Below are 10,797 nucleotides of genomic sequence, written 5' to 3' on the forward strand. Positions count from 1 at the left end.
CTCGTGAGTGTAATGAAACTTGATCATAAAAATCACCTTGCAAATATATTTTATATACATTTCCTTGGATAATTGCTTCAAATATTTTAAAAAGAAACAGAATAAAATAGAAAAACGGTCCTACAAATGTAATTTTGCCATCATACAGTAATCATTAATGGTACTGTTATTGTAGAGCTAAAACTTCTTGATCACGATATTTTCAACCAAATTCAGAACAGTTGAGGAAAACTCAAGACACAACAGCATTACGGTCATTATAAGTGTGATGATGATAATAATCCATATCCAGTTGTGTTGGTTCCTAAGTTTGTTGCTTGGTAATAATAATAATATGGATACAATATTACTGGAACATACCAACACAAAATCACACATTTGCTATACATGGATGATCTAAAACTACTGGCAGCAACAAATCAACAACTCAACCAATTACTAAAGATAACAGAAGTATTCAGCAATGATATAAATATGGCTTTTGGAACAGACAAATGTAAGAAAAATAGCATAGTCAAGGGAAAACACACCAAACAAGAAGATTACATATTGGATAACCACAGCAACTGCATAGAAGCGATGGAAAAAACAGATGCCTACAAATATCTAGGATACAGACAAAAAGTAGGAATAGATAATACAAATATTAAAGAAGAACTAAAAGAAAAATATAGACAAAGACTTACAAAAATACTGAAAACAGAATTGACAGCAAGAAACAAGACAAAAGCTATAAATACCTATGCTATACCAATATTGACCTACTCATTTGGAATAGTGCAATGGAGTAACACAGACCGAGAAGCACTCAATACACTTACATGTTCACAATGCCACAAATATAGAATACATCACATACATTCAGCAACTGAAAGATTCACATTAAGCAGAAAGGAAGGAGGAAGGGGATTTATCGACATAAGAAACCTACATTATGGACAGGTAGACAATTTAAGAAAATTCTTTACAGAACGAGTAGAAACTAGCAAAATACAGAAAGCAATCACTCGTATAAATACATCGACTACACCATTGCAATTTCATAACCTCTTCTACAATCCTTTAGATCACATAACATCAACAGATACGAAGAAAGTAAATTGGAAAAAGAAAACACTACATGGCAATCACCCGTATCATCTAACACAGTCACACATCGATCAAGACGCATCCAACACATGGCTAGGAAAAGGCAATATATACAGTGAGACGGAAGGATTCATGATTGCAATACAGGATCAAACAATAAACATCAGATATTACAGCAAGCATATTATTAAAGATCCCAATACCACAACAGATTAATGCAGACTTTGCAAACAACAAATAGAAACAGTAGATCACATCACAAGCGGATGTACAATACTAGCAAATACAGAATTCCCCAGAAGACATGACAGTGTAACAAAAATAATACATCATCAACTTGACATACAACATAAACTAATAAAACAACATTCCCACATACATGTATGCACCACAAAATGTACTGGAGAATGATGAATACAAATCATACTAGAACAGAACCATTATAACAGATGAAACACCACCACATAACAAACCTGACATCATACTCACCAATAAAAAGAAGAAATTAACACAATTAATCGAAATATCCATACCCAATACAACAAATCTACAGAAGAAAAAATTGAAAAATACATCCAACTGGCTGAGGAAGTCAAGGACTTGTGGCATCAGGATAAAGTTAACATTATACCAATTATACTATCAACTACAGGAGTCATACCACACAATATCCACCAGTACATCAAAGCAATACAGCTACATGCAAATGTATATATACAACTACAGAAATCTGTAATTATTGATACATGTTCAATTACCCGAAAGTTCCTAAATGCAATGTAACATATACTGTACAGGTAAAAGGAAGTCACGCGTGATCAAGGTCCGCGTCACTTTCCATTTTTAACCAGACATAACGTCTGAGAAAGGAAAGAAATAATAATAACAATAATTTATTTTCACATGTTTATCATGCGAGGTTAACAACAGGATTGCATATACGATTTGGATATAAATTCAGACACAAATTTCAGATATTTTACACTGAAGACAGTGGTACAGACTCATTGGTACTGTAGTACTTTCTAGGGATGTGTATTTGCTATAGTAGTTTATTGTAATTAACTATCAAATTTTAGAAGTCAATAGAAGGGAGACTAACAAATACCGTTTTTATCATCAGAGCTTTTACTTTTTAACCTGCGAGCGGGATAGCTACGCATGTTAGCATGCCACTTCCAGGATGTCACATTAGCCCCGGATCGAAGCCACCCTCTAGGTTGACAACAAGGACAGGTATGCCGGGCAGTCCGAAAGTGATTTTTTTTAGGTTTCCCACATGTGAACAGGTGAATAATGGCCTGGTACTGACGTCCCACCTCAGTTACCATATATGCAAACATTTAGAAAACCTTCACACACTTTCACATGGGATAACAGTAGGTGCAGACGTTGCGGATAGTTGGGTTGTTGCAAATTCTGCTCTGCAGGGCGTGAGGAGATCTTGGGGGGGGGGGGGGGGGGGTGCAGGAAGGGCACCTTAAATTGCCAGATCCAAAAATTAACATGCCAACTCTGAAGATTATGGGGTAAAGGACAGGAGAAAGGAAGGGGAGAGCTTTTACTGGGTCACGTGTAATGTTTGAGAGCTTTTAGTGTTTCTACCTTGGGTCACGTGTAATGTAGGTTATGTATTGTCTTTTGCAACTATAATAAATATTACTTAAACTACATTTGTTTTGCTTTATTTTGAAGCATCTTTGGCACTCACTGCAACAATAGTTTTCAACAAATCGGCCAAGATTCTAAACAGTGCTCATGTTTTAAATTGCTGCAAATGAAACAGTATTAAATTACTGAAGATCTTTTGTTTCCTTCTTCATTCCTAATGTTCTTGAACCTGCAAGTGTTAAAATACAGGAGCTGTTAGTGGATCTACACAACATGAAAATATACATTATTTTGTGAACCAAAGTGCAGTTTTCCAATAATTTAACATTTGTTTAGAAGAATGCTAGGAATGACATAGAAAACAAAAATGTGAGTAATACTAGTTTAATATTGTTTGATACTAGAAATTTAAAACATGAGAATCTTGGCAAACAGATTTGTAAGAAAAACCACACTGTTACAGTGACCATTGAAGATCCTTTGAAATAAAGCAAAATGCATATGGTCTAAGTATAACTTACATTACAGCTGCAAAAGGTGGTTTATTAATTGTGTAGCTGTGATTGCAGAAGAAGGGCCTAAAAACAAAAAGGCAACTAAATTGATTTTTTTGTCTTCATGTGTCCACAAAGCTTCAATTACTGAAAACAGTCTTCTCATAGGAACATTGGACACTGTAACAGATAGTGAGAATTCAGTCACATTTCTAATGTGCTGTAGACACATCTGAAAAACAGTAAACATTTCCTGTAATTTTTCACAGTCACTTACATTTTATTTCATACTCCAGTACAACTGCTTATGTTCACAGCACTTGCTTAAAGAACAGCGCTTGTTAGACAGTTCTTCCTGATCCACAGTGAATTTCATAACACTAGATTTTGCAAAACTATACAATTCTTGAATGCTAATCCAGCTGATGGTTTTATTTAGGGCAATCACTCCTTTGTCTGAAGAGATGGTTCACACTACTTGCAAACATATGTAATGCAGGTGTTATAGAAAACTTTATTGATATCATTAAACTGTCACTAGCCCACATCCCACTTTCCGACTCGCGTAACTGCTGTTCGATTGCAGATGTCAAAGATCTTTCGGATTTTCTAGTATCTAATTTGGTGGACAAGATATTTATTTTTGCCTTCGACTTCAGTTACAGTTAAATGTTCTTTTTCTGTGCGTGGAATACTGTTGGAGAAAATAATTGACTGGCTTGAAAGGAACTGAAGTGAGATGGAGAGCGTATTCTCAAAAAACAAATTCTTCATGTTATAGGACACTCGTCACGGGACAGGGAATAAGATTTTAATGCTGAGAAAACACTTAAGTGTCTCTTTTCAGCAGGTAGTAGAAGAGTTGTCCATGTAGTTTCACTGTGATCTAAAGATTTGTTGCAGTGTCCTTCAGCAAACTCACAGAATGATTTTAGTGTTTCAATATATGCAGTATGGAAATGTTGGTAGATTTTACCAATTATGAGCTGTATGTCAGTGGGTAAGATGTCTGTGGACAACATGAGCGAGACATAGATCTGTTACATTAATTTCACTCTTCTTGCGATGTAGAGTTTCACCTTTCATTTTCTTTCCCCCATAATTTTTCTTTGTGTTGTCAGCCAACATTTCCACAACTGTTTTCGCAAGACTGAACTTTCCCAACAGCACCAAGACATATGAAGCCAAATGGTCTGCACTATCAACATCAAGTACACTGACTTCTCTACTCTCACTATAATGCTTTTACCTGGACTGTAAAACCTAACCACTAAAGGAACCAGCTTGGAAGTCTGGATAACTGGAAGAATCTACCACTACTGAAGTAAACTGTGCTTCTTTCAGTTTCTTCATTTGTTCCATAACAAACAGCACATGCACATTCATTATAGCTGATTTGGCTTTCGTCTGTGAGCTTGAGAACTTCTTTTCCAGCAGTGATTTACTTAAGTCAGTGGTGCAGTCTATAGACTTGAAACTGTGGTTGTGCATCACTGCATGGTATGCAAATCAGTCTTCTTGCATTGAAAGAGACTCTTCCACATCTGGAACTAATTTTGCGTAAGGTTAGTTCTCAATTTTTGATCTTCAAGAGTTAACCTGGAGGACAGCTTTGTTTGTTGGACGTATTTTGAGTTACTGCAGTGCATCTACCATATCCAGTGCTAAATTTCATGTGACAGATTGTACACTCAGCACTCTAATCTTGTCTTTCGTTAAATGGGAATTCTTGCAGTACCTTACTGTTTAGTTTGTGCTTGTGTTTTCTCATGATTGAAACAGGTAATATTAATATATATTTCGAGGGAGTTGCAACCCCAAGCACGCGTTAAACACTAACACTTGAAACACACCAAAGTTAGAACAAGTGAAATTATTTACAAAATTCTTATAGGCTTCCATATTTCTTCAGAAATGTTAAACAGTTTTAAATTCAACTGCCAAGACAGTGTGTATATGATTTGCCTCTACACACAAGGGGATAAAAATTGTCTCCCTGATCCCAGTGGCTACAAGCAACTTCTAAAATGTGCTTGCGCATTCTGGCCTTTCAAGTAATGAGCACCCAGAGAAGAATGCAAGCATTCTTATTGGTATTTTTCTTCATCCATTAATAGCACTAGTCTGGAAGTGCTGCTTCCTGCCGGGACCTTTGCTCCTTTCTTTCCAACAGGTGCTGGAAAATTCCTGCTGTCACAGGAAAGTCACTAGCCTTTAAGGCTAGTAGACTCCAACTACAAACTCGATTTCGGCAGATTAGAGAAAGACCAACACATCATCTCCAGGCTGTACAAAGCCAAAATCTACCAGATTTCAGCTTTTGGGTTAATAACAGCCATTACAATGACCTCGTGACATGGCCAGAAATTTAGAAAATGAATGAATTGCATGGCGTTGCTGATTGACAGATCAATAGAAGTGCGTTCAGTTGGAAAGGGTTTTCTTTCTTGTAGATGTGAGAGGTGGACTGTAACACTGTCTGGTGATTGTAGGTGAACATAATGGGCATGTGCATAGTGTTTTGATTTGTTTTAGGGTGCAAAAACAACTATGGCTATATGCACTTATGTCAGAAACATAGAATATGAAGACGAAAAAAGGAGTTAAAAACGGCGACACATTAAGCCCAATGAACAGAAGGAAAGGCAGCTAAAACCAGAGACTTGGAGAAAGGTCCATAATATACGCTATAGAGACAACAGAGGTCCTGAACTAAAGATTAAATGTCCTTCGTCATATTGCTATGAGGTATAAAAAGTATAATGCTGTTGACAGCCCACAAGTCGTTCACTAAAATGGCTGATAACTCCGATTGGAAACACAAATGAGAACGTAAGTCGTTTAAAAAAAGGTATTCTGTCAGGAAATGGTGAACAATCAAAAGTTGAGAGCAATGAGCACGAAGTGGTGCAGGATCACCACTTAACAAATTGTGATGGCTAAAAAGGTAGTGCGTGACACACAACCTGCCTATAATGATCTCACTATGAGAAGGCTGAGAGGAGGTCGTCCAAATGGCTGGGAGAGTTTTAATTCCCTGGAGCTCCTTTCTATGACCGAGTGAGGTGGCACATTGGACTCGCATTTGGGAGGATGACGGTTCAATCCTGCTCCCAGCCATCCCAATTTAGATTTTCGGTAATTTCCTTAGATCACATCAGGCAAATGCTGGGATGGTTCCTTTGAAAGGGCACAGCCAGTTTCCTTCCCTAATCTGAGCTTGTGCTTCATCTCTAATGATTTAGTTGTCAACGGGACATTAAACACTAATCTCCTCCTCCTCCTCCTCCTCCTCCTCCTCCTCCTCGTCGTCATGAAGGGAGGATGGGTGGTGATATCAAAGTGACACCACCTGCTGGCAGAAGGCAACAGAGAGATTATCGTAGGGAATGGAACAACTAGTGAGCAAAGGTACAAGGACTGCAGCCTAGGCAGCAGTGTTAGCGACCTTGTTTTCCATCTGACTGATGTGACCAGGGACCCACATAAACATCACAGTGGCTCCATCAAGAGCGAGGAAGTAAAAGCTTTCCTGGACCCATTGCACTAAGGGATGGATGGTGTTCAGCAGAGGCTCTGAAGGGCATTGAAAGAGTTGGAACAGATGATACAAAAAGCCTCTGTTGCCGGATGTACTGCGTGGCCTGATAACAGGGCGAAGAGTTCTGCTGTACATATGGAGAAGTGTTCTGGAAGCCGATACTGAAAAATGTTGGTGCCATAGATGAAGGCACACCCAACACGACTGTCAATCTGAGAACCATCAGTGCACACAAAGGTTCAATCGCAAAGTGCCTTGTGAAGGTTGAGAAACTTACAGCAATAGAACGAGGCTGGAGATGTTTCATTAGAAAGTGAATTAAATTAAAGATGAACATGGGCCATCGGTCAAAGCAAATGTGGTTGAGGATTCACACTTTACACCTGTTGGGAACGTGGCAGGTAGTGTGAAGTTAATCTGACAGACCCATAACCAAAACCGAAATCCAGGAGGTAACAGAGAAGAGGGACATGCCCCAGACTGGCAATCGAAGGAGTCATTAATGGATGCATAGTATCGGTGGCCAGACATGGCAAACAAACAACATGCGTATCTACTGAGGAGAAAATCACGGCAGTGTGGCAGCGGTATTTGGCAGCTTCTGCATACAGCCTCTCAATCGAAACAGTGTAAAAGGTGCCAGTGATCAGACGGATGCCATTTTGTTGGATTGTATTGAGATGGGGTAAGATGGGAGGATGTGCAGATGCATAAATGAAACACTCATAGTCTAGCTTCAAATTTACAAATGGAGGGCGGTGGTCTGATTCGCTGACTAGCCAAGTACCGCTGAGGACATGTAGGACGTTGGGGGACTACATACAGTGGGTGGCCAGGTAAGACCCATGGGAGGACCAAGAAAGTTTCTTATTGAGAATCACCCCCAGGAATTTCGTAGTTTCAATGAACAGAAGAGCAACAGGTCCAAGATGTAAGGATGGTGGAACAAACCAGTTGCGCTGCCAGAATTTAATACAAACGTTTTTGTCAGTGGAAAAGCAAAAGCCATTGTCAATGCTCCACAAGCAAAGACGATAGAGACAACGCTGAAAATGTAGCTCAGGAAGACTAGTCTGTAGAGAACTGCAATAGGCACCAAAATTGTCAACGAAAAAGGAGCTGGAGGTGCCTGGCAAGAGACAGACCACAATAAAGTTAATGCTATATCAAAGAGGAGCTCAGGATGGAACCCTGAGGCACTGTTTTCCTGGATAAAGGTGTCTGACAAGGCAGAAACCACATATACCTTGAGAACTAAGTGTTTTAAAAATTCCTGTACGAAACGAGTCATACCGCCTTGGAAACCCCATGTGTAGAGTGTTTGGAGGATACCATTTCTCCAGCAGGTGTCGTAGGCATTCTCCAAATCGAAAAACATTGCCTCAATCTGGTATTTCCGATCAACAGCGTGACAAGATGGTCAACCGCAGAACACCACATTCAAAAGCCACATTGTGCAGTGGTTAATAAGTTTGTGAGGCTTCAGCCACCATACCATCTGGGCATGAATCATACATTTCCTTCACCTTGCAAACACAGCTGGTGAGAGAAATGGGGCAATAAATTGAAGGAAGGTGTTTGTCCTTACTGGGCTTAGGTATGGGTATGGCAATGACTTCACGCCAGCATCTGGGAAATATGTACTCTGCCCACATGTGATTGGGCATATGGAGGAGGAAGTGATTGCCCGCAAGAGAAAGGTTCAGCAACATCTGAAAGTGAACATCGTCTGGCCCCAGGGTGGAGGATGTGGATGAAGTAAGAGTTGCCCAGCCCACGGGTGGAGGATCAGGATTAAGCGAGAGCATGATCTGGCTCCCTCATTGTAAAGGCAGCATTGTAGCATTCATGATTCTGGAGGAGAAGGATATCACCCAAGCTGCCTCCTGTCGTTTCCAATGCAGGGTGATAGTGGGTGGAGCTCGAAATCTCCGCAAAATAGCTGCCCATGGTGTTGGTGATAACAATAGAGTCCACTATGACATCTGCTGCAGTCAGGCCGGAAACTGGGGAAGGGACCTTGGTCCTGGAGAGTCGTGCGAAGTTGGCCCACACGATGGAAGAGGGAGTGGAACTATTAAAAGAACTAGTAAGTGAAATCCAGCTAGCTTTTCTGCTATTCCGAAGAACTTGATGACATTGCACATGTACCTGTTTATAACAAATGCAGTTGGCCATAGTAGGATGATGGTTAAAAATGTGGAGAGCATGTCTCTGCACACTTATTGCATTGCGGCATGCCTCAGTTCACCAAGAGACTGGGACACAGTGCGGTAAAGGTGAAGTACGAGGAATGGAACATTCCGTGGTAGTAAGGATAACATTGGTAGGGTATTCCACGTGGTCATCACAACTGGGGAAATGTTCGTTGAAGGTCGCAGTGGAGGAGTGAAGTGTGCAGTCGCCCTCAGAAAGCTGCCATTTAGGTGTGCACATAGGTGGGGTGGGAGTCAGCAGATGGACAGCACACAAGAAATTGTTGCTCGAGTACGTATCAGAGAGAATGGACCACTTGATGACTGGCAAGCTGGGCAGTGCAAAAGTAGAGGTACACAGGGGAATAGGAACACATGGAGTCTGAAAGGAACATGAGTGCTCCTGTGTTACAACAAATAAGGTTGAGTTGATTAAGGTCAACCAAGAGGGCGCCTCATGGACATTATGGGAAAACCCCAAAGGGGGTGGTGTGCATTAAAGTTATCAAGCAGCAGAAAGGGTTGAGGGAGTTGCTCAGCAAGCTGGAGGAACTATGCCATGGAGACATCAAATGACGGAGGGGTGTAAATGGTACAAAGGGAAGAGGTGAAGTAAGGAAGGAAAATGTAGAATGCAACAGCTTGAAGTTAGGTGGTCAGGGAGATGGCTTGCCTGTGAATGTCATAGCGGATGGAATGCCATTTTCAGGGGAAAGGTCAGAGTGGATTGGAAAAAAAATGTGAAAGCTCAAAGTGGTCATGAGAACGCAATTTTGTTTCCTGGAGACAGCCAACAAGTGGACACTGTGATTCCAAGAGCAACAATAACTCCTCTTTGTTGGATCTAATGCTGTGAATGTTCCATATGAGGAGAGTCATTATGGGAAAAGGGGGAGGTGGGAAAAGAAAAGGGTTATCACCTTGGCAGCTGCCAAGTGCCAGCCTTCAAAAACTAACTGTTATGGAGACTGGAAGATCCTGCCCCATGAGATTTACAGAGGTGTTGGCATTCGTCCTGTGTCTGTCTGCAGAATCCAGTACAGAAAGTGGCAAAGCACACTCGCTACATGGAGGCTGGCCAGGTGAGGCTGTCCTTTGGTAACACCATTGAAGACGATCTCGAAGTCGGCGAAGGAGAAGACCATTTGCCTCTGTTTGATTTCCTGGAGCCTTTGTGGATGGCAGATGAAGATTCAGATGTCTGTTGGCTGGGCCGGCCGGAGTGGCCGAGCGGTTCTAGGCGCTACAGTCTTGAACTGCGCGACCGCTACGGTCGCAGGTTCGAATCCTCCTTGGGCATGGATGTTTGTGACATCCTTAGGTTAGTTATGTTTAAGTAGTTCTAAGTTCTAGGGGACTGATGACCTCAGAAGTTAAGTCCCATAGTGCTCAGAGCCATTTGAACCATTTTTTGTTGTCTGGAGGGAAGTAAAAAGTCTTTGAGGGAGTATTCCTTCTGTCCTTTCCGGCCTGCAAGTTTTGTGACAGGTGACTTCGCCCTGTGAGGCGAAAGTTTGGTGGCTTGTTGCACAGCTGGAGGTGGAGACAGGGATGTTACTGTGACTCTGGGCGATTTTACAATCAAGGTGCTAAATTTGAGGTCCCATGTGTGCATAGCTATGTCCTTCATGGAGAGAATTGTAGTGAGAACAGTACTGTAAGTGCCAGGTGATAAAATGCAGGGTTTCCGACTAGCCAACAACTTGTGAGCATCAGGGTTAGGCACCTTTTCCTTCACCAGGATCTCCTGGATGGCCAGCTTATTGGGATACATGGGACAATCTTAGGATGAGGCTGCATGGTCGCCATTGCAGCTGATGCTAAGCAGAGGAGGCAGACAGTTGCCCACATGAGCATACTTACCACA

Source organism: Schistocerca piceifrons, chromosome 3 (assembly GCF_021461385.2).
Source record: "Schistocerca piceifrons isolate TAMUIC-IGC-003096 chromosome 3, iqSchPice1.1, whole genome shotgun sequence".
Lineage (NCBI taxonomy): Eukaryota > Metazoa > Arthropoda > Insecta > Orthoptera > Acrididae > Schistocerca > Schistocerca piceifrons.